General features: G+C 39.5%; 1 long non-coding RNA gene across 2 annotated transcripts in view; it reads right to left on the bottom strand.

The window, feature by feature from the left end:
* Positions 1-23670, bottom strand: part of LOC309646385 — a 146147-nt gene extending 122477 nt beyond the window's left edge. For both annotated transcript variants that reach the window (XR_014255327.1, XR_014255328.1), the window contains exons 1-2: positions 20491-23670; positions 15366-15441 (exon numbers count right to left, since the gene is read on the bottom strand). This is a non-coding gene — a long non-coding RNA (uncharacterized lncRNA). The remainder of the gene's footprint in view (positions 1-15365; positions 15442-20490) is intronic.
* Positions 23671-23885: the final 215 nt, after the last annotated feature.

The raw sequence follows: 23885 nt of genomic DNA, 5'->3' as shown, positions 1-23885 counted from the left end.
GAAGCCCGAGCTCCCGGCACAGGAAAGCCGGTCCTGCCCTGGGGCCTGGGACAGATAACATATACACACATAGTACATGAACAAAGACACACACAGCACGGTCTTCAAACACTTTCCTTCAGGCCATTTCCCTCCAGTTTAGACGCACCGAAGAAAAGCTGGAGTTAAGAAGGATGTGACAGACAGACATTTTCCTTTGGTTTTGTATTGAACATAGATTTGCCTCTTCAGTAAAGTCAGAATTGTTTGATAGCTTTGCCAAAAGCCACACTCATACTAAAGAGCGTACAGAAAGGCAGTTTACAAATAGTCTGACAATGGACCTAGAGATTATCATACTAAGTGAAGTAAATCAGACAGAGAAAGACAAATATCAGATGATATCACTTACATGTGGAATCTAAAATATGGTAAAAGTGAACTTATTTACAAAAGAGAAATAGACTCAAAGACATAGAAAACAAACTTATGGTCCCCAAAGGTGGGGACAGGAATAAACTAGGAGTTTGGGATTAACAGATACACGCGACTGTATATAAAATCAACAACAAGGAGCTACCGTGTAGCACAGGGAGCTATAGTCAATACCTTGTAATAACCTAGAATGGAAAAGAATCTGAAAAAAGTATATATATAAATAACTGAATCACTTTGCTGTACACCTGAAATTAACACAATGTAAATCAACTATACTTCAATTAAAAAAAATTCTTTTAATGAGTCTGACAGCGAAGTTCCCTTCATGGTATGCCCTGTTTACATACCACATCTTAGTGTCATCCAGAAACAACTGACATCTGCTTGATGCTCTTATTAGCATGTGCTATAAAAGGCCAGATTTCTCCAGCAGTAAGGACAGGGTCAGAGAGGGAAGGACAGTGGGAGCTGTTCAGGGGCCATGACAGTCACCACTGCACCCACTCCTGGGTAAAGATACATAGTTCTAAGCGTCTCCCTGCGGGGAAAATGCTACTGAAGTTGAAAAGGTACAGCAGAGGGCAGACGGAATGACTCAGAGCTTCCAGAACGAGGCCCTTATGTTGACCTCACTCTCCGGTTGCAAATCCACAGTAGTAAAGACCCCAACAAGACGAACCTCCCAGAGCCTTTGCTTACAAATCTCAGCATGGGGTAGAAACGGTCCTTCCTGAGCTCCTGGATGTTTTGGGGAAATTTTTTTCACACCTGGTCTTAAAACCCATTCAAACTAACTCATGTGTCCATCAAAATCCAATCTTTCTGTCTGGTCTCTTCTCAATACTCTGTAATGACCTACATGGGAAAAGAATCTAAAAAAGACTAGATATATGTATATGTATAACTGATTCACTTTGCTGTATACCTGAAACACACTGTAAATCAACTAGATTCCAATAAAATTTTTTTCAAAATCCAATCTTTCCATAGCGTCAAGACAATGCTTTTTTTTTTTTTTTTTTTTTGATGTGGTGTTTATTTAAATCACACAAAATAGTGCCTGGCTTATACTAAAGACCTTACAAATGATAAGGTCTTTGAATAAAGGATAAAATGATAAAATAAAAAATAAACTGATATTTTTATTCAATTAATCTGCCTTTCCTGAAGTTACCAATATAAATTTTACCTAAAAAAGTAGGAAATGTTTTACTTCCCTTCTCTACTGATTGAGCATTACCTAATTAATGTCCACAGTCCAGGTGCCTTTATCTATTCAGTGACTACTAACCCCTTATCGGATATACCTTTTGCAAATATCTCCTCCCATTCAGTAGGCAGCCCTTTCATTTAAAACAATGCTTTTTGATTCCTACATTCTTATTTAACACTACGCCAGAACGTAAGAAGATATTTACCAAATGTTACAAAGCAGAAAACTGACCCCAAAACCAAGATAACAGCAGAGTCGCCTGGAATGTTCCTCAATTTTATTTTAGCTATGCTGTTTATGAACACTGCACTTATTTTTTTTCCTTCCCTTGTTTCCAGGGTAACCAGTTCATTTGGTTGGGGGGCTGGAAGTAGGTGGGTAGGGGAGGCACAGTCAAGAAAACATTTTTGAAGTGATGCATAGCATGAAGTCAGCCTGAGTGAATTTAATTTGCTGTGGCAGTGCAACAATACTGAAAGGGTGTGCTCGACCCTAGTCCTTTTGGATTGTTTCTGACTGAGTAATTTGAGGAGAGTTTCTTCATAATGGTGCCTTTTTCACACAGCAGGACTTTTGAATCCCACCTGTAAATCAGGGGGGTCTGCGGGGATTTGTCTGTCTTTTCCCTCCCCTTCTCTTTTATCTCTACCTCTTTTTCCATAATTTGTGAAGGTAAAATAGTCTTCGTAATTCTTTAATACGAAAGAAGATTGGGCTGTTCTGCCCTGAAAGTGGCACATTAATTGTGATCAACAATTTGCTCACTGAAATTCAATCTCAAAGATATTTACCCTACCTTCTTCTTGAAAAGGAAAAATGACTCTCTGAAATTCTTGGTCTATAAAAAACAACACTAACGTTTTAAATTAAGATTTAGCACTTACTTTATGCACCTAGACTAGACAGGTGTATGCTATATACACAGATGAATTAGGCTATCCACATTGTTTAATTTTCTTAAACAACTTGTAATTATTTCTCCGACTAAATATAAAGATGAAGTATTCAACTGGTATTAATGCAAATGTATATTATAAACTCACGCTGCTATATCAGTCTGCATCGGGACCAATTCTGTATTTGTGTCTCAAGTAAACTTTAAATTGAAATTATGAAATGTTTTGACTTTGGATCACAGAATCAAGCTGTTTAAAAGCATGTGTGTACATACACACACACACACACACACACACACACACACACACACACACACCATACTTTAATAGTATTTACAATGGAAACAACTTAAATGTCTCTTTTGGATTGGTTAATAAACTATGATATATCCACACAACAGAGTACCATCCAGCCACCAAACATAAAACTGTAGAACAATGTTCTTTGTCATGGAAAGATAATACCACCACAAACAAGAGAGCACCAACAGTTGCAAAGGAATATACACAATATCCCATTTCCATTAAAAAACATATGGGTCCTTACACATACGTAGGAGAAAAGGCTAGAAGATTTCATCAGAATGTTAGTAGTCACTGCCCCTCAGTGGTTAGATTACAAGTAAGTGTTTGTCTTTGTCAGTCCCAGACCTCATCCCCATCCCCAAATTTTACAGGGAATGGGATGAATTTTTAAAATCCATTATTTTTCAATAGTAATGACTTTTTTAACCAAGGCTGAGAAAGCTAGAGAGGCCCCACTAGCAAAGGGCCCGCTCACATCGAGCCTAAGTACGGGACAGCCAAACCAGCTGAACTGAACAAAACCTCAAAAGGTTAGGAATGAATTGAAGTGTGTGCCAAGCCATGATATGCACTAAGTAGAAAGGAAACTGGCTGCATTACTTGTGAGACAATTTGATTACTGCAGACCTAGCGCTCCTCTCCCCCGCCGTCTCTTAGATATCTCCAGGGCATCCCTTGGATGCTTTCTGGGACTTGGGTCCAGAAACAGCAAGTGAAGAGTGCCATGAATGCATTGTGCTCTTAAGCTGATAGAAATACTGGTTGTCTCTACTCGTGATGACCATTTTGATTAAGTTTTGTGTGTCCAAGGCATACCGTAAATTTCTTTGTCAAAAAGCTACAGTTGTAATAAAATAAGCACTCAGATACTTACTGATTAAATAAATTATGTCTCAAAATGTCCCTTTTGAAGAAAAAACACTTTTTATAAGACACATTTAGCATGGCAGAAAGAAAGGAAAGAAGGAAGGAAGGGAGAAGGGGGTGATAAAAACCTTAATGAAAAGAAACGTGCGGTGGGGTGGGGATGGTGGTGTGCTGAATTGGGCGATTGGGATTGACATGTATAAAGTGATGTGTATAAAATTGATGACTAATAAGAACCTGCAGTATAAAAAAACAAACAAACAAAACAACTAATACTAAACTTTCATTGGGTTATTTGTATGGAAATATGTTAATATAAATGTTTCAGACATTACATGAAATTTCTAAAAATCTTATATGTTCTGGTATAATGTTATAAGTCATAATCCTAGTTATTACTTTAAAATGTATATCTCAGAAATAACTAATTTTCTTGTCAACTGCATTATTATGAACTTTCATCAAATCTTTAACCGTGGTCATTTTTAAGTCTTTTGTCATTTACAGACAGTTCTGGGTGTACTCTGATGCTTTTGCAAATATGTTCCTATAAAAGGGTTTCATCTTCAAGAAATTCATGGAAAAGACTCTGACAAGTGCAGGTTTCTGGTAACTGACTATACTGCTGAACTGAATGAATAAGCATTTTCAGAACTCTAATGAAAAACTGATGAATTCATAAAAGTGATAACAAAAGATCAAGATGAAAAAAAAATTAATTACATGGGACTGAGTGAACTGATGAGGATGAGTATAATTTTTGTGACTTTCTGTTTGAATTTTTAAAAAAAATCCCACAAGGACTCAGAGGCAAAGAATATACAAATCTATTTTCACTGCAAAGTAAAGGAGCTGTTACAGTGGAGGATTCCTGGACTGAATGTCAATATTATGACATAGTATGAATGTGTTTCGTGTTTGGTAATTGCAATCATTGTTGCTTTTGTTGTGGTCATCCATGTACAATGCTTGGTGTCAGTCTATTTATCTCCTGTAAAAATAAAATACAGTGTGTGTGTGTGTGTGTGTGTGTGTGAAAAAAAAAAAAGAAAAGAAAGGTAAAGAAAGAAGATAGCCAGGGTGAGATTAGCATACCATAATACCCCATACACTTGAAGAAAATGAGCCATAAGTTTATATTTAAGCTTCTTAGTAGCCAATGCCACAAATGAAGCACACTCAATTCTGTAATTCACAGCATTTCTAAGACAAAAACAAGTCAGAAGCACAGTAGAAACAAAAGGGCAGTTTCTCCCATGAATCCTTAATAAGAAGCACTATGTCACATAATAAGCAAAATTCTCAACAATACCCCCTAGAGTACATGCCTGCCTTATGGAGTTTTTCACAAGGGTCCACAATGTAGGCTGACAGTGCCACGCAATTCAGTTTATATAAGCAACTCAGGGGATGGAAGAGTTAACACAGTGGTCCAGGTTCACAGCTCAGTGATCTTGCTTCATCTTAGGTTATGTTTTTTCATATGCAGTATTGCACGAACAATGCATCTTTTCCAATGCTCCATTATCAATTCTGTCAACCCAAGTTTGAAAAGCAGAGTGCTGCAGTGAACCTGATATGCTCTTCCCTCATACCAATATTTATGGTTAAAAGCAGACCTGTATGCTTTAACACGGTACTAAATGAAAAGTTGCTTTTTCATTCATGCATTCCTCCAATCAATTAAAAGTAATTCAACAAACACTTATTGAATCATTCTTATTTCCTAGAGATTGTTTGCATGCTAGGTTAACAGGGGTGACCGAAGCAGGCTTGGCCAAGGTGGGGTCCTTCTGGGAATGGCAAATCAACCTGGAGCAACGGCAGTGCTATGACGTTTGGGGTTGGATAACTCTTTGCTGGGGTGGGGCACCGGTCCTGTACAGTATACAGGGTTTGGCAACATCCCCGCCTTCTATCTCCTGCATTCCAGTAGGAACGCCACTGGTTTGGCAAGCAAAAGTGCCTACAATGTTGCCAAATATCCCCTGCAGAACCACTGACCCACAGAGCATTGACCCTAAGAAACTACAATGAATCAGTTCAGAGAGAGGACGTAGGGGTGCTGAGAGGATGTAAAGAAGAGGAACTAGCCCAGCACCGTGGCCCACGAAGGCCTCCTTGAAGAGGTGAACTTTAAAAGCTCCAGGAGACAGATGTCTAAAAAAGGGTACTCCACAGAGAAGGGAACTGGGCTATGTATACAGACGGGGCCAAGCTCTTCCTCAAAATCCCACCCAAAGCCAAGAGTATCACACAAAAGGCACTGAAAAGGCCATTAAAAAAAAAAAAAAAATCAGCTAAGCACACCTTGAGAGTAATGGAACTTCCTGTTGTCCTTCCTAAGATAAAACAACCCCAAAATGCACCTCTAGTTGACTGAGTTGAATTTCAGTAGACAATTGTTAGCTGTGACCCAGTTAATGTTGGAACTAATGAATTAATACATACATTGTACCACAGGGAGTTAGTCAACATGCATTAAGAGAGATGTTTATACTTAAAAACATAACATTAAACGGAACTTTTTGCAAAACAATTATACCAATTAAAATAAAACACATCCAGTAACTAGATTGGCATCACTTTATTTTATTAATTTTTTTATTTTTTAAACAATGTTATTGGAATATAACTGCTTTACAATGTTGTGTTAGTTTCTGCTGTACAAAAAAGTGAATCAGCTATACCTATACATATATCCCCATATCCCCTCCCTCTTGAGTCTCCCTCCCACCCTCCCTATCCCACCCCTCTAGGTGGTCACAAAGCACCGAGCTGATCTCCCTGTGCTATGCGGCTGCTTCCCACTAGCTATCTATTTTACACTTGGTAGTGTATATATGTCCACGCCACTCTCTCACTTCGTCCCAGCTTACCCTTCTCCCTCCCCGTGTCCTCAAGTCCATTCTCTATGTCTGCATCTTTATTCCCGTCCTGCCCCTAGGTTCTTCAGAACCATTCTTTTTTAGATTCCATACATGTGTGTTAGCATATGATATTTTTCTCATTCTGACTTACTTCACTCTGTATGACAGACTCAAGGTCCATCTACTTCATTACAAATAACTCAATTTGGTTTCCTTTATGGCTGAGTAACATTCCACTGTATATATGTGCCACACCTTCTTTATCCATTCATCTGTCAATGGACACTTAGGTTGCTTCCATGTCCTGGCTACTGTAAATAGTGCTGCAATGAACATTGTGGTACATGACTCTTTTTGAATTCTGGTTTTCTCAGGGTATAGGCCCAGTAGTGGGATTGCTGGGTCATACGGTAGTTCTATTTTTAGTTTTTTAAGGAACCTCCATACTGTTCTGCACAGTGGCTGTATCAATTTACATTCCCACCAACAGTGCAAGAGGGTTCCCTTTTCTCTACATCCTCTCCAGGATATATTGTTTGTAGATTTTGTGATGATGGCCATTCTGATCAGTCTGAGGTGATACCTCACTGTAGCTTTGATTTGCATTTCTCTAATGATTAGTGATGTTGAGCATCCTTTCATGTGTTTGTTGGCAATCTGTATATCTTCTTTGGAGAAATGTCTATTTAGGTCTTCTGCCCATTTTAGGATTGGGTTGTTTGTTTTTTTTCGTACTGAGCTGCATGAGCTGCTGGTATATTTTGGAGATTAATCCTTTGTCAGTTGCTTCATTTGCAAATATTTTCTCCCATTCTGAGGGTTGTCTTTTCATCTTGTTTATGGTTTCCTTTGTTGTGCAAAAGCTTTTAAGTTTCATTAGGTCTCATTTGTTTATTTTTGTTTTTATTTCCATTTCTCTAGGAGGTGGTTCACAAAGGATCTTGCTGTGATGTATGTCATAGAGTGTTCTGCCTATGTTTTCCTCTAAGAATTTTATAGTGTCTGGCCTTACATTTAGGTCTTTAATCCATTCTGAGTTTATTTTTGTGTATGGTGTTAGGGAGTGTTCTAATTTCATTCTTTTACATGTAGTTGTCCAGTTTTCCCAGCACCACTTAATGAAGAGGCTGTCTTTTCTCCACTGTATATTCTTGCCTCCTTTATCAAAGATAACGTGACTATATGTGTGTGCGTTTATCTCTGGGCTTTCTATCCTGTTCCACTGATCTATATTTCTGTTTTTGTGCCAGTACCATACTGTCTTAATTACTGTAGCTTTGCAGCAGAGTCTGAAAACAGGGAGCCTGATTCCCTCAGCTCCTTTTTCTCAAGATTGCTTTGGCTATTCGGGGTCTTTTGTGTTTCCATACAAATTGTGAAATTTTGTGTTCTAGTTCTGTGGAAAATGCCACTGGTAGTTTGATAGGGATTGCATTGAATCTGTAGATTGCTTTGGGTAGTATAGTCATTTTCACAATGTTGATTCTTACAATCCAAGAACATGGTCGATGTCTCCATCTGTTTGTTTCATCTTTAATTTCTTTCATTAGTGTCTTATAGTTTTCTGCATACAGGTCTTTTGTCTCCTTAGGTATGTTTATTCCTAGGTATTTTATTCTTTTTGTTGCAGTGGTAAATGGGAGTGTTTCCTTAATTTCTCTTTCAGATTTTTCATCATTAGTGTATAGGAATGCAAGAGATTTCTGTGCATTAATTTTGTACCCTGCTACTTTACCAAATTCATTGATTAGCTCTAGTAGTTTTCTGGTAGCATCTTTAGGATTCTCTAGGTATAGAATCATGTCATCTGCAAACAGTGACAGTTTTACTTCCTCTTTTCCAATTTGGATTCCTTTTATTTCTTTTTCTTCTCTGATTGCTGTGGCTAAAACTTCCAAAACTATGTTGAATAATAGTGGTGAGAGTGGGCAACCTTGTCTTGCTCCTGATCTTAGTGGAAATGGTTTTAGTTTTTCACCACTGAGAACTATGTTGACTGTGGGTTTGTCATATATGGCCTTTATTATGTTGACATAAGTTCCCTCTATGCCTACTTTCTGGAGGGGTTTTATCATAAATGGGTGTTGAATTTTGTCAAAAGCTTTTTCTGCATCTATTGAGATGATCATATGGTTTTTCTCCTTCAATTTGTTAATATGGTGTATCACATTGATTGATTTGCATATATTGAAGAATCCTTGCATTCCTAGGATAAATCCCACTTGATCATGGTGTATGTTCCTTTTAGTGTGCTAAAGGATTCTGTTTGCTAGTATTTTGTGGAGGAATTTTGCATCTATGTTCATCAGTGATATTGGCCTGTAGTTTTCTTTTTTGTGACATCTTTGTCTACTTATGGTATCAGGGTGATGGTGGCTTCCCAGAATGAGTTTGAGAGTGTTCCTCCCTCTGCTATATTTGGGAAGAGTTTGAGAAGGATATGTGTTAGCTCTCCTCTAAATGTTTGATAGAATTCGCCTGTGAAGCCATCTCATCCTGGGCTTTTGTTCGTTAGAAGATTTTTTAATCAGAGTTTCAATTTCACTACTTGTGACTGGTCTGTTTATATTTTCGATTTCTTCCTGGTTCAGTCTCAGAATGTTGTGCTTTTCTAAGAACTTGTCCGTTTGTCCAGGTTGTCCATTTTATTGGCGTAGAGTTGCTTGTAGTAATCCCTCATGATTCTTTGTATTTCTGCAGGGTCAGTTGTTACTTCTCCTTTTTCATTTCTAATTCTGTTGATTTGAGTCTTTTCCCTTTTTTTCTTGATGAGTCTGCCTAGTGGTTTATCAATTTTGTTTATCTTCTCAAAGAACCAGCTTTAATTTTATTGATCTTTGCTATTTTTTTCTTCATTTCTGTCTCATTTATTTCTGACCTGATCTTTATGATTTCTTTCCTTCTGCTAATTATGGGGGATTTTTGTTCTTCTTTCTGTAATTGCTTTAGGTATAAGGTTAGGTTGTGTATTTGAGATTTTTCTTGTGTCTTGAGGTAGGAATGTATTGCTATAAACTTCCTTCTTAGAACTGCTTTTGCTGCATCCCATGGGTTTTGGGTAGTCGTGTTTTCACTGACATTTGTTTCTAGGTATTTTCTGATTTCCTCAGTGATCTTTTGGTTATTTAGGAGCGTATTGTTTAGCCTCCATATGTTTGTATTTTTTACATTTTTTTTTCCTGTAATTGGTATCTAGTCTCATAGCGTTGTGGTTGGAAAATATACTTGATGTGATTTCAATTTTGTTAAATTTACCAAGGCTTGATTTGTGACCCAAGATATGATCTATTCTGGAGAATATTCCATGAGCACTTGAGAAGAAAGTGTATTCTGTTGTTTTTGGATGGAATGACCTATAAATATCAATTAAGTCCAACTTGTTTAATGTATCATTTAAAGCTTGTGTTTCCTTATTTATTTTCATTTTAGATGATCTGTTCATTGGTGAAAGTGGGGTGTTAAAGTCCCCTACTATGATTGTGTTACTGTTGATTTCCCCTTTTATGGCTGTTAGTATTTGCCTTATGTATTGAGGTGCTCCTATGTTGGGTGCATAAATATTTTCAATTGTTATATCTTCTTCTTGGATTGATCCTTTGATCATTATATAGTGTCCTTGTCTCTTGTAATAGTCTTTATTTTAAAGCCTATTTTGTCTGATATGAGAATTGCTACTCCAGCTTTCTTTTGATTTCCATTTGCATGCAATATCTTTTTCCATCCCCTCACTTTCAGTCTGTATGTGTCCCTAGGTCTCTTGTAGACAGCATATATACAGGTCTTGTTTTTGTATCCATTTAGCCAGTCTATGTCTTTTGGTTGGAGCATTTAATCCATTTACATTTCAGGTAATTATTGATATGTATGTTCCTATTACCATTTTCTTAATTGTTTTGGGTTTGTTATTGTAGGTCTTTTCTTTCTCTTGTGTTTCCTGCCTAGAAAAGTTCCTTCAGCATTTGTTGTAAAGCTGGTTTGGTGGTGCTGAATTCTCTTAACTTTTGCTTGTCTGTAAAGGTTTTAATTTCTCCATCGAATCTGAATGAGATCCTTGCTGGGTAGAGTAATCTTGGTTGTAGGTTCTTCCCTTTCATCACTTTAATTTTGTCCTGCCACTCCCTTCTGGCTTGCAGAGTTTCTGCTGAAAGATCAGCTGTTAACCTTATGGGGATTCCCTTCTATGTTATTTGTTGCTTTTCCCTTGCTGCTTTTAATATTTTTTTCTTTGTATTTAATTTGTGACAGTTCGATTAATATGTGTCTTTGCATGTTTCTCCTTGGATTTATCCTGTATGGGACTCTCTGAGCTTCCTGGACTTGATTGACAATTTCCTTTCCCATATTAGGGAAATTTTCAACTATAATCTCTTCAAATATTTTCTCAGTCCCTTTCTTTTTCTCTTCTTCTTCTGGACCCCTATAATTTTAATGTTGGTGCATTGAATGTTGTCCCAGAGGTCTCTGAGACTGTCCTCAATTCTTTTCATTCTTTTTTCTTTATTCTGCTCTGCAGTAGTTATTTCCACTATTTTATCTTCCAGGTCACTTATCTGTTCTTCTGCATCAGTTATTTTGCTATTGATTCCTTCTAGAGAATTTTTAATTTCATTTGTTGTGTTGTTCATCATTGTTTGTTTGCTCTTTAGTTCTTCTAGATCCTTGTTAAATGTTTCTTGTATTTTCTTCATTCTATTTCCAAGATTTTGGATCATCTTTCCTATCATTACTCTGAATTCTTTTTCAGGTAGACTGCCTATTTCCTCTTCATTTGTTTGGTCTGGGGGGGTTTTACTTTGCTCCTTCATCTGCTGCATATTTCTCTGTCTTCTCATTTTGCTTAACTTACTATGTTTGGGGGTCTCCTTTTCACAGGCTGCAGGTTTGTAGTTGCCGTTCCTTTTGGTGTCTGCCCCCAGTGGGTAAGGTTGGTTCAGTGGGTTGTGTAGGCTTCCTGATGGAGGGGACTTGTGCCTGTGTTCTGGTGCATGAGGCTGGATCTTGTGTTTCTGGTGGGCAGGACTGCATCTGGTGATGTATTTTGGGGTGTCTGTGAGCTTATTATGACTTTAGGCAGCCTCTCTGCTAATGGGTGGGGTTGTGCTCCTGTGTTGCTAGTTGTTTGGCATGGGGTGTCCAGCACTGGAGCCTGCTGGTCGTTGAGTGGAGCTGGGTCTTAGCGTTGAGACGGAGATCTCTGGGAGAGCTCTCGTCGATTGATATTACATGGGGCCAGGAGGTCTCTGGTGGTCCAACGTCTTGAACTCAGCTTTCCCACCTCAGAGGTCAGGCCTGACACCCTGCCAGAGCACCAAGACCCTGTCAGCTACATGGCTCAGAAAAAAAGGGAGAAAAAAAAGAAAGAAAAAACAAACTAAAAAATAGCTATTAAAATAAAAAAAATTATTAAAATTTAAAAAAAGTAATAAAAAAAGAGAGCCACCAAACCAGAAAACAAATCCACCAATGATAGCAAGCACTAAAAACTATACTAACATAAACATAAAAATCAGAAACTAACCTGTCGGATACAAAAAACCCCAAGTCTACAGCTGCTCCCAAAGTCCACTGCCTCAATTTTGGGATGATTCATTATCTATTCAGGTATTCCACAGATGCAGGGTACATCAAGTTGACTGTGGAGATTTAATCTGCTGCTTCTGAGGCTGCTGGGAGAGATTTCCCTTTCTCTTCTTTGTTCACACAGCTCCTGGGGTTCAGCTTTGAATTTGGCCCCACCTCTGCATGTAGGTAGCCTGAGGTCGTCTGTACTTTGGTCAGACAGGACGGGGTTAAAGGAGCGGCTGATTAGGGGGCTCTGGCTCACTCAGGCCGGGGCGAGGGAGGGGTACGGAATGCAGGGCGAGCTTGTGGCGGCAGAGGCCAGTGTGATGTTGCAACAGCCTGAGGCGCGCCGTGCGTTCTCCCAGGGAAGCTGTCCCTGGATCACGGGAGCCTGGCCGTGGCGGGCTGCACAGGCTCCCGGGAGGGGCGGTGTGGAGAGTGACCTGTGCTTGCACACAGGCTTCTTGGTGACAGCAGCAGCAGCCTTAACATTTCATGCCCATCTCTGGTGTCTGCGCTGATAGCCATGGCTCGCGTCCATATCTGAAGCTTGTTTAGGTGGTATTCTGAATCTCCTCTCCTCGCGCACCCCGAAACAATGGTCTTGACTCTTAGGCAGTTCCAGACTTTTTCCCGGACTCCCTCCCGGCTAGCTGTGGCGCACTAGCCCCCATCAGGCTGTGTTCATGCAGCCAACCCCAGTCCTCTCCCTGGGGTCTGACCTCCGAACCCTGAGACTCAGCTCCCAGCCCCCGCCCACCCCGGCGGGTGAGCAAACAAGCCTCTCGGGCTGGTGAGGGCTGGTCGGCAGTGATCCTCTGTGCGGGAATCTCTCCTCTTTGCCGTCTGCACCCCTGTTGCTGCGCTCTCCTCTATGGCTGCAAAGCTTCCCCCCCACCGCCCACTCCCCATTTCCACCAGTGAAGGGGCTTCCTAGTGTGTGGGAACTTTTCCTCCTTCACAGCTCCCTCCCAGAAGTGCAGGTCCCATCGTTATTATTTTGTCTCTGTTTTTACTTTTTTCTTTTGTCCTCCCGGGTACATGGGGAGTTTCTTGCTTTTGGGGAAGTCCGAGGTCTTCTGCCAGCATTCAGTAGGTGTTCTGTAGGAGTTGTTCCACATGTAGATGTATTTTTAATGTATTTGTGGGGAGGAAGTTGATCTCCACGTCTTACTCCTCCTTATTACTCCTTACTTATCTTGAAGCGTAATCCATCATTTTAAACAGTCACTTAATTGTTGTTTCTACTACCATAAAAGTCAGGAATTTGGATGGCAACATTTCCTAAAGATTCTGGCCAAATTTTAAGTTTTGTGAATTTAGATCTAAACTTTTTTTTTATTATAGATTATTTCTACCCTGTTTCTAAAAGCAGATTTTTGTCATTAAAACAGATGAGTAATAAATTTAAAGGGTTGAAGTGTTTAAAATTTAGAAAAAAATACAGATTCTAATACTATTCTTCTCTTCCTATGTTTCGTGCTTACTTCACCAGTTGATACCCTAACAATAATAGCAGATGGGACTAACGCTTAGGTTTTAGTGTGATAAAATGTAGTATTTTCATCCTCCTCATCCTCTTTTTATAATTGAAAAAATTGAGGGTCAAAAATGTTAATTGATTTTCCCAAGGTCACAGACAGTAATTGGCCAAGCCGAGAGTCAAACCCATACCTTCTGACTCCATACCAAAGGGTAGGTAGAGGAAGTACAGCATGATAAGCTTCAGGAAAGGAAGGATGGGTGGGAGATACTGGAAAACAACCTAACAGCACTGGGCACAGACCCAAAAGGAAGGCGAGAGCAAAACAGATATTTACCCTAACCCTATATTTGTAGGCCCTCCCAGAACACTACCTTCTATTCAATCAAAAAAGGGAGTGGTAACAAAGGGTACTTTTGATATGGTAGACACTTTATATTTAGTATCTTTTATCCTCACAACAGCCCTGTAGAACAGGCCTCACTGAACCTTATATGCACATGAATCACCTGGGGATCCTGTTAGCTCTAAGCAGATTCTAATTCAGCAGGGCTGGGATAGGGACGGAGAATTTACATTTCTAACAAGCTCCCAGGTGATGCTGATGCTGCTGGTCCTGGACCACAGACCCCACCTTGAGTAGCAAGTACTTTTATGCAGAGCATAATGGTCGCCTAAGAGGTGAGTTCAAATGCACGATTCTGGGCCCCATCCCCAGAGATGCTAATGCATCTCTACAGTTGAGTCTAGGATTCCTCTGGTTACACGTGTTCCAGGTCATTCCAATCCAGTGGTCTAAGGGACTATGGAGTCCAAAAGACTCGGATTAAAATCCTGTTTCTATTACTTTCCAGCTGTAGGAAAGGACCTTGAGCAAATTAAAACTTCTGAGCTTTGGTTTCCCCCATCTGCAAGATGGGGATAATAAAACATAGCTCACTGGATTGTATGGATGATTAAACACAATTATCTATGTAAAATAACTAGCATATTACAGGTATTTGGGAAGAGACAGTTACTGTAATGGTGTTGATGTGATCATGAAGATACACATTTAGTAGATGAGAAGCTCAGGTGCAGAGGGGTAAAATCACTTATTTGAGCTAGTTTACTAAGCAAGATTTGAACCCAGATCCAAATCCAGAGCCATTTCATTTCACCGCATCAGATCACAAGTACCAAGTTTTAGACAGTCACCTGCATTTATGGAAATCACTCCTTCCTCTGACCCTATCCCGTTAGTTCTGCCAGGCTCTTCCCTACTGGACTTTGTTTTCTGCTTCTTCCCCTGCAAAATTCCCTCCCCCACCCTGCCACCAACCCTTTGGATTTTGTTCGCAGGGCTTGACCTTGAGGATTCTCCAAGGACCCTCTGTTTCTCTGCCCTTGGTCTCCTGGGGCAAGGTCTCCCTCCCAGCCTGCTTACCCAGTTCAAGAGGGAACTTGTACATATAGAAAAAGATGATAGGTAGAAAACAAAATCTAATTTTGAAGATGCATACGAGTAGTTTTTGGATCTCAGTACAATGTGCAGGCCCTGCCTTTTACCATTGTTGGATCCCATTGGGAAATTTTATTTTTTAATGAACAATTCCTGAAAGAACATCCATCATAGCTATAAAATATCTAGGAGAGAAGAGTCAAAATAGTATTTACCCATTGTACTCCAATACACGTGGGAGGAGTACCAAATATATTATGCAGGTAACACAATCCCATAATATACATAAAAAGAAAAGCCACAGACTTACATTACTACTGCTCTGGCTGAAAAGATATTTCGTGGAGGATTGAGATGCCTCAAAATGTCGGGAAACACCCAGGATCCTAAATAAGCAAATTGTTTTAGCATTTCTGTTCCAAGCAATAACATTCAATGACCACATGGAGATTATTTTTAGTCGCGATTTTATGGGAAAACTATAACTGGAAATAAAAGGAATATTCTAGCCATAAACATGACGTATCTCTTGTTGCACATGTTGGTGATGACAGTGAATGAGATCTCCAAGCAAAATAAGAGTTATGATGTGTGGTGTCAGCATAATAAAATAAGACTTTTCCCTCTCAAAGGTCAATTCTTGAGCTCATAAAGATGTACAGAATTTCATAGCCTGAAAACTATGTTAAAGGGACACTGAGAACCAGATGGCAAGAGTTTCAAGAAAGGAAAAGAGAGCCTTATCCCCCTGCCTTAATTTGCTGCAGAACAAATCAGTGTTTGAGACTAGCTCTTCTCTCCAGTCTTTTTTAAAAAATGTTCACATACGTGAATTCTCTTGAAGAATGTGTCTACACAGAAAAAACACATAGAGAGTTAAGCTGTCATCTTAAATAGCTGGCATCGATCATTCTGTTTCTTCTTTACTAGGTACAAATTTAAAAGGCTATTCACATTATTTAAATAGCTCCACTTTTAGCCTCCATTTTTCTTCCCCTATACTGACACAAAGAGTATGACCAAGGATGGAAAAAAATGCAGTAGATAGAGGTAAGTTGGACTAAAATAAGATGTCTCCTCAGCTAGAAGAGGTCCATGGTTAATTTTGGGCTTCACAAGCACGCTGCCTGCTTTAATCTGTTATTTACAAGTTATATGACCTGGGACAAGTTACTTAACCTCTCTAAGCCTCAGTGTTTTTCATTTGTAAAATGGTAATAATATTCCCTGCTAACAGGGTTGCTGTCACCATTAAACAATGTAATGGATGTGAAAGACTTGGCACGATGTCTAGCTCACAGAATCAATTTTTATATATACACATAACCATTTTATTGAGATAAAGGGGTAAATTGTATGGTATGTGAATTAAGGTGTAAAATTCAATGTCTTTTAGTCTATTCACATATTCAAAGTTATGCAACCATCAATTTTAAAACACTTTCACCAAAAAAAAAAAAAAAAAACCTGTCTCCATTAGCAATTACTCTCTATTTCCCCACAATCCTCTCCCCCCCACCCTCCCATCCCCCACCTCACAGCCTTAGGCAACCACTGACCTACTTTCTGTCTCTATAGATTTGCCTATTCTGGACCTCTCATATAAATGGAATTGTATAACATGTGGTCTTTTGTGCCCTTAAAATAATGTTTTCCAAGTTTAACCAATTTGTAGCATGTGTTAGTACTTTATTCCTTTACACTGAGGATTAATATTCCAATGTATGGACATACCACATTTCATCTATCCATTCAGCAGCTAACAGAAATTTGAGTTGTTTCTACTTTGGGGCTCTTATAATGCCACTCTAAACATTCACCACATTATCACCAACACTTTTTGATTCTAGCTATCCTAGTGGGTGTGAAGTGTTATCTCACTGTTTTGATTTGTATTTGCCTGATGGCTACTGATGTTGAGCATCTTCATGTTCTTATCAGCCATTTGTATATTTTCTTTGGAGAAATGTCTATTTGGATCCTTTACCCATTTTTAGTTGGATTGTCCTTTATTATTGAGTTGTACGAGTTCTTTATGTAGTCTAGACACCAAATCAGACAAAGCCATCACAGGAAAAAACAAGCCATTCTCTTATGAATATAGATGCCAAGATCCTTAACAAAATTCTAGCAAACCAGATCCAGAAATAAAGGATTATAAATTACAACCAAGTGGGACTTATCCCATGAATGCACGGTTAGTTTAACATTGGAATATCAATTTACTTAATATACCATACCAATAAAATAAAAGACAAGTCGCATGATCATGCAGAAAAGCATTTGACAAAATTCAATATCTCTTGTGATGAAAACACTCAACAAACTAGGAATCAAAGGAAACTTCTTCAACCTGATAAAAAGCACCTACAAAAACCCACAGCTAATATAATACTTAATGATGAAAGACTGAATTTTTTATCCCTAAGATTAGGAACAAGACAAGGATGTCCATTTTTGCCACTTTGATTCAACATCCTACCAGAGGTTCTAACCAGGGCAATTAGGTAAGAAAATGAAATAAAAGGTATCCATATTAGAAAGGAAGAAGTAAAACACTCTCTCTTTGCAGACCACATAACCCTGTGTATAGAAAAAGTCTAAAGAAGCCACTGAAATCTATTAAAAGTAATAAATGAGTTCAGCAAGATTGCAGGGTACAAGATTGATATACAAAAATCAATTGTATTTCTATACATTAGCAATGAACAATCCAAAAATAAAGAAAATAATTCTATTTACAATAGCATTAAAAGGATAAAATACATAGGAATAAATTTAACAAATAAAGTGTAAAAATTATACTCTGAAAACTACAGGGAATTGTTGAAAGAAATTCAAAAAGACTTAAATAAATGGAAAGACATCTCATGCTCATGGATCAGAGACTTATTACTGTTAAGATGTCAATACTTCCCAGGTTGATTTAGAGTATCAACAAAATCCCTATCAAAATCCCAGCTGACTTTTCTGCAGACATTGGAAAGCTGATCCTAGAATTCATTTGGAAATGCAAGGGACCCATAATAGGCAAAAGTTGGAAAATTTGAATTCCCAAAGTTCCTATTCAAGAGTTACTATGAAGCTACAGTAAAGATTGTGTGATGCTAGTATAAGGACAGACATATAGATCAATTTAAAGTTCAGAAATATACCCTTACATTTAGGGTCAATTGATTTTTGACAAAATTGCCAAGACAATTCAGTGTGCGAAAGAATATTCTTTCCAACAAATTGTGCTGGGACAATTGGATATCCACATGCAAAAGTATGAAGTTGGACCCCTACCTCACACCATACACAAAAATTAACTCAGAATGGATCACAGACCAAAATGTAAAAACCACAGCTATTAAATTCTTAAAAAAAAAATGAGTATTTACATGACCTTGGGTTAGGCAATGATTTCTTAGATACAACAGCAAAAACAAGCAATAAGAAAAAATAGGTAAATTGGATTTAATCAAAATTTAAAAATTTTGTGCTTTAGAGGAAACCAAGAAAATGAAAAAAGAACCCACAGAATGGGAGAAAATATTTGCAAGCCTTTTATCTGATAAGGAACTGTATCTAGACTACTTAAAGAACACTTACAACTCAGTAAGAAAAGACAAATAACCTAGCTAAAAATGGGAAAAGTATCAAAACAGACATTTCTTCAAAGAAAATACACCAATGGCTAACAACGTGAAAAGATGCTCAACATCAGTAACCATAAGGGCAATGCAAATGAAAACCCACAATGAAATAGCACTTCCTACCCACTAGAATGGCTAGAATTAACAAGTGTTGATGAGAATGTGGTAAAATTGGAGCCCTCCTACATTGCTGGTTGAAATGTACAACGGTATTGCCACTTCGGAAACATTTTGGCAGTTCCTCTAAAGGTTAAACATAGAGTTACAACAAGCCCCAGCAATTCTGCTACATTCTGCTGCCTCAGTGGTGCACTGAAAGATTGTGTTCTTATTCTCATCTCTGTGATGTTGATTCATCACTAATGACTTTTTCTTAGTTCATTTTTACCTCTTTTTTGCCCTTGGAAAGCCTGGAAATTATTCCCCAAACCGTGTTTCCTGAGTTATCTTCCCTTAGGAAGACAGAAGCATCCCGTTTTGGGACAACCATCTTCAATGGCCTCCAGCCCACAGGACTTTCTTATGTGCTCCTGGTCCTCATTAATTGCCAGGTGGCAGTTTTATGAGAAAGGTTCAGGCTGATCTCAAAACAAATCAGTGCTACCTATTGATAGCACCTGCCCTCTCCACCACTAGGCAGCTCTGAGATTCCTTGTTGACCATCACCCTATCACCTTTCTCACTGTGGCCTTTCCAAATCTTTCTAATGCTCCTCAAATGGCCAACCATTTCCACCTCATTCTCAGTAAATAACTTTTACTGATAAAATATAAGTTATTGAATACAAATAAGCTCTTCCCATTTTGTTCCAGACCACCTGATTTCCTCATCAACTGCACTCATCGGTCTCCTACCAACTTGATGTTGGGACCTTAAGGTCACGGATTGTGATATTTTTCATGGTGATATTTTCACCTAGCCCAATGCTTTGCACGTAGGAGACAGTTAACTATGTAGTGCATAAATTAATAAATGAATGAATGAATATGCAGCAGTTGAAACAAATTCTTTACCATGGAAATCCAAGACCCCATCTATTTCACTGATATGCCAATCCGGAAGGTTCATTTAACACAGCTGAAAGATGGGCCCAAACCACATTCTGCCACATTCTACACCACTTACCCCCAGTCCAGCAGCAACACTAACCTGGTCCCAAAGTGAGAACAGAGATTGCACTTCTAGTTTTGTCATTTCAGAGACTTAAGCCATACATCACACAACTTTTTTGGTTGCAAAATAGTTCCTTGCGGTTGTTCACAGAAGTTATTTAGCCCACTCTAAAGTTTGTTTCAATTACTTCAAAGCCAGTTATCCACTACTTTCCTTAAGATTTGTATCAAAATCCAGCAAATCACCCTGGTTTCTTTTGAGGACATTCTGAGAATTAAAATAGTTGACTCGGTTTTCTTTTCACGAGAGATAGGCTTCTGTTTCTCTCCTCCCTTTCCTCCCCACCTGAATGCCCACGGAAAAGTATTTGAATAATGTCATTTGCTTCATGGAAGACCATATTTAGCTACTTGAAAAATAAGCTTCAAATCATTCTCATGGATTTGACATCTCTGCCACTGCCAGGACCCCTTGTACCTTCTCTGAAACCCCGAAAAGCCACCAGACCCGCTCCAGCAGTTCTGGAAAGGACGGTGCAGGCTGGGACCCATTCCTCCCTCGGGAAATGAAATTCAAAGTGAGAACACTATTTGCTTTTTGGCATACTTAAATTCTTACTCAAGCGTGTGACCCGAGTCACCAGGTCGGAGAGGCTCCCTAGCTTGCATCTCTGAAGGCACTCACCTGCGCGTGACGCCCAGGAGGCCAGGTCACCCCGGGGGCGACAAGGCGAAGATTCACGGCTCCAAAGGGCGGCGGGTTCCTCGCAGGCGGGCTGCCAGGCGGCTGCCTCGGGCCTGGCAGGCTTTCCTGTAGTTATTCCTCCGAAGACAGTTTATGATTTGGCACATTTGCTTGCTTTTGGCAGCAATACAAAGGGCATATTGATCTTCAAAAGCCACTTTGGCTGTTGAAGGAAACAAAATAAGTCTCTGGATGGAGTCCTCCTCCTGATGCAGTTCTTCACTTTGGATATTTGTAGGGCTCAGGTTTTTACCCGAGGAAACTCATCCTACCACGAGCAATTAACAACAGAAATCCTCTTCCACCGAAACCGAAGCGACGTATCACAGGGAAAGACCTGAAGTGATGGTCAAGCAGGGCGAGGCCGCTTCTTAAGAAAGACGTTCCTGCGTCGTGACGTTGCCCTCTGGTTTGGGCGAGGGGGAGGCGGGGCTTATGAATTGCTTCACAGGTGAACGCACTTCCTTTCAAAGAGTTTTTCAGGCTTCCTGATTGATCCTCAGAGATAAGCAATCCCATCTTAAATGGCCACACCAGCATGGACAGTATAGGTCTCCATTCAAATATGTCTAATATTAAAATACTTCTAAAGTACTAATTATTAAGCTGGTGTCATTTACAAGTCGGCTTGCTCTACTAGATTGTGATTTCCCGGCAGTCGGGATCTCTTTCATTCATTTGGTGCCTGGCACATTGCAGAGGGTACTCAATTTGTTGGCAGAATAAATAAATGATATAAATAAGTGAACTTGTAAACATTATTTAGAATTGAGCAATAAAGTCTTCAAAATTTGGACGACAAGCAACTTCTTACAAGAGTAACATCTAAAATAACCACACATGAATCACTTGGCATTACTGTAGAGCAGATGCATCGACTCGAGTTTAAACAGGCCGTCCTGTTACAGGAGGTACTGGTAACAAGCCTTACCCAGTTCTCAGCAGCGAATATAAGCAGCAGGGAGAAATTCTCTGAGTTCTCTCTCCTGCACCTTTGTTTCAAAAACACCATAAAGTCAACAAGTAAATTATGTGTCCATTTTACATATTTTTAAGGGCCCAGTGGATATTAACTTTATCTTAGAAAAAAATCCAACTGTTGAATGAAAGAGAAGAGAATCTAACAAAATTAACTACTTAGGCCTAATTCTGAAATCATTAGTTTAAATAAGCTCACCTGCATTTCTTAGTCCCTTAACAGATTCTTGATACAATAAAAGGGGTGGTTTGCCTGATTGCCACCACCCCACTCCCCCGCAAAGAGCAGAAAAGAGTAGATAAACACAGTGACAAGAAGCAGCGACATTGCCCTTATCTTTTGTTAGAAATCACTTGTTCATAGTTAGATTATTTTCTTTGAACATTTATGTTTGCTGCACCTAGAAAAATAGATTGAACAGTAGCCAGGTGAAATAAGCTAGGGCCTGTGCAGGACATGTGTTAAAATTTGACCCCATTCTTTGTATTCATTGTCACCAGCTTAAACATATACTGCCAAAGAACCATTCATTGAGAATAAGCCAGTTGACAGCTGTAAGTTATGTTTGCCAGAGTTTTCGTGATTTACTCGCAATACGTGCTGAATACACAGCACCCCGGCACTTCCTGGAGTTTAATGCAGGAGAAAGGAACTCCACTGAAATGAAAAATCAATCATTTTAGAGGCAAATGGTAACTTTCTTTGAGAGCATAAATAAGTGCTGCTCAGCACTCCAATGTGATGAAAAATCATTGTTCAGAATCAATGGCCATCTTTGTGGAGAATTATAGAAGCTTTGGAACTTGTTAATAGACCTGAAAGTCTACAGAAGCTTAAACTCTCCCTAGTCACCATTTCCATAAACCTGTGAAATGACTAACAGTTAACTTTCTCACGTTTTCCTGAACTTCTTCAGCACCACCCCTTCTGGCCCATTTAGCTCGTTCAAGCCTGACAGTGGTCCATCATTTCCACGCTGGGATGTGGATTGAAGAGTTTACACTGAAACGCAACATTCAAACAGGTGAACCCAAAATAGTCTCAGGTAAGGACCAATTACTTTTCTGGCTCCTAAGGGTTACCCTCAGCTCATTTTCACAATGAAACAAGAATCCATTGTTGATCTAACCTTCCCCACACCACCCCCCAAGCTAGGTTTTGATGCTATTTTCTCAAGAACTTCATTTACCCTTTCTTAGTTGCTCCTGTAAACTCTTGGTCTTAACCACTCTTGCCCTTCAAACATGCTCAATTACTTCCAGGGAAAGTACAAAAGCACAAAAAGTTTTCTTCTACCCACTCTACCTACCTCTCATTCTCTGCAATCTGGTTTTTTCCCCCTTCCCTACCACCATTTTGGAAGAGTGGTCTATATTCCTGCCCCTCCTCCTTACATTCTGCTTCCTTCCCGGCCCCTGGACTCTGGCTTTGCTACCAAATGCCCTGTGTAGCTTTCTAAAAATTCAGATGACAGATGTTCAGGCCTCTCTTCTGGAAATCCCAGTTTAGTACATCCAGGCTAGGAATCAGAAATTCGTTTGGTTTTAAATGTCCTTAAGGAGGGTTGAGAAGAGTGGCCTTTGACCTCTGCAATCTAACTTCTATCCCCATCATGATTTTCTCTCTTGAACATCCCTGATAACCTCTTGATCACCAAGTTCAACTGCCTTTCCTGGGTGCTAATCCTCCTGTAGCACAGGCCCTGATGAATCCACTCTCCTGAAATGAGTAAGACAGAGCTCTCTTCAACTTCGATTGTCTTTTCTTTGTCTTCCTCCCCAGCAAGCTTTCTCCGCTGAGGTCCACCATTGAAGGTATTCCCCAATATCTGGACCCCGGCTTCCCTCTTCTATGTACATCCTCAGCAGAGACAGCCTCAGCGCTCATACGTATCCCGGCTTCTAAGTTCCAGATCTGCTTTTCCTACTGCCAAGAGCAGAGCGTGGAGTCAGAATTCCCTGTCCCTGAGGCCACTACAAGGGAAGGCATGAAAACTCAGGCTTCAACCCTTCCTGAACATCAGAAATACTTATGAAACTTACTGAAAATTCACACATGCTGGTCCCACTGGCAGAAATTGATTCTGGACGTCTGGTTTGAGACCCTATCTATAGCCTATATATATATATATATATATATATTTTTTTTATGGCTGTGTTGGGTCTTCATTTCTGTGCGAGGGCTTTCTCTAGTTGTGGCAAGCGGGGGCCACTCCTCATCGTGGTGCGCTGGCCTCTCACTATCGCGGCCTCTCTTGTTGCAGAGCACAGGCTCCAGACGCGCAGGCTCAGTAGTTGTGGCACACGGGCTTAGTTGCTCCGCGGCATGTGGGATCTTCCCAGACCAGGGCTCGAAC

The sequence above is a fragment of the Balaenoptera physalus genome (assembly GCF_965194825.1).
Source record: "Balaenoptera physalus genome assembly, chromosome: 17".
In the NCBI taxonomy this organism is placed as follows: Eukaryota; Metazoa; Chordata; class Mammalia; order Artiodactyla; family Balaenopteridae; genus Balaenoptera; species Balaenoptera physalus.
Note: the sequence above shows the minus strand (reverse complement) of the source record. Positions and strands in the feature narration are given on the sequence as shown.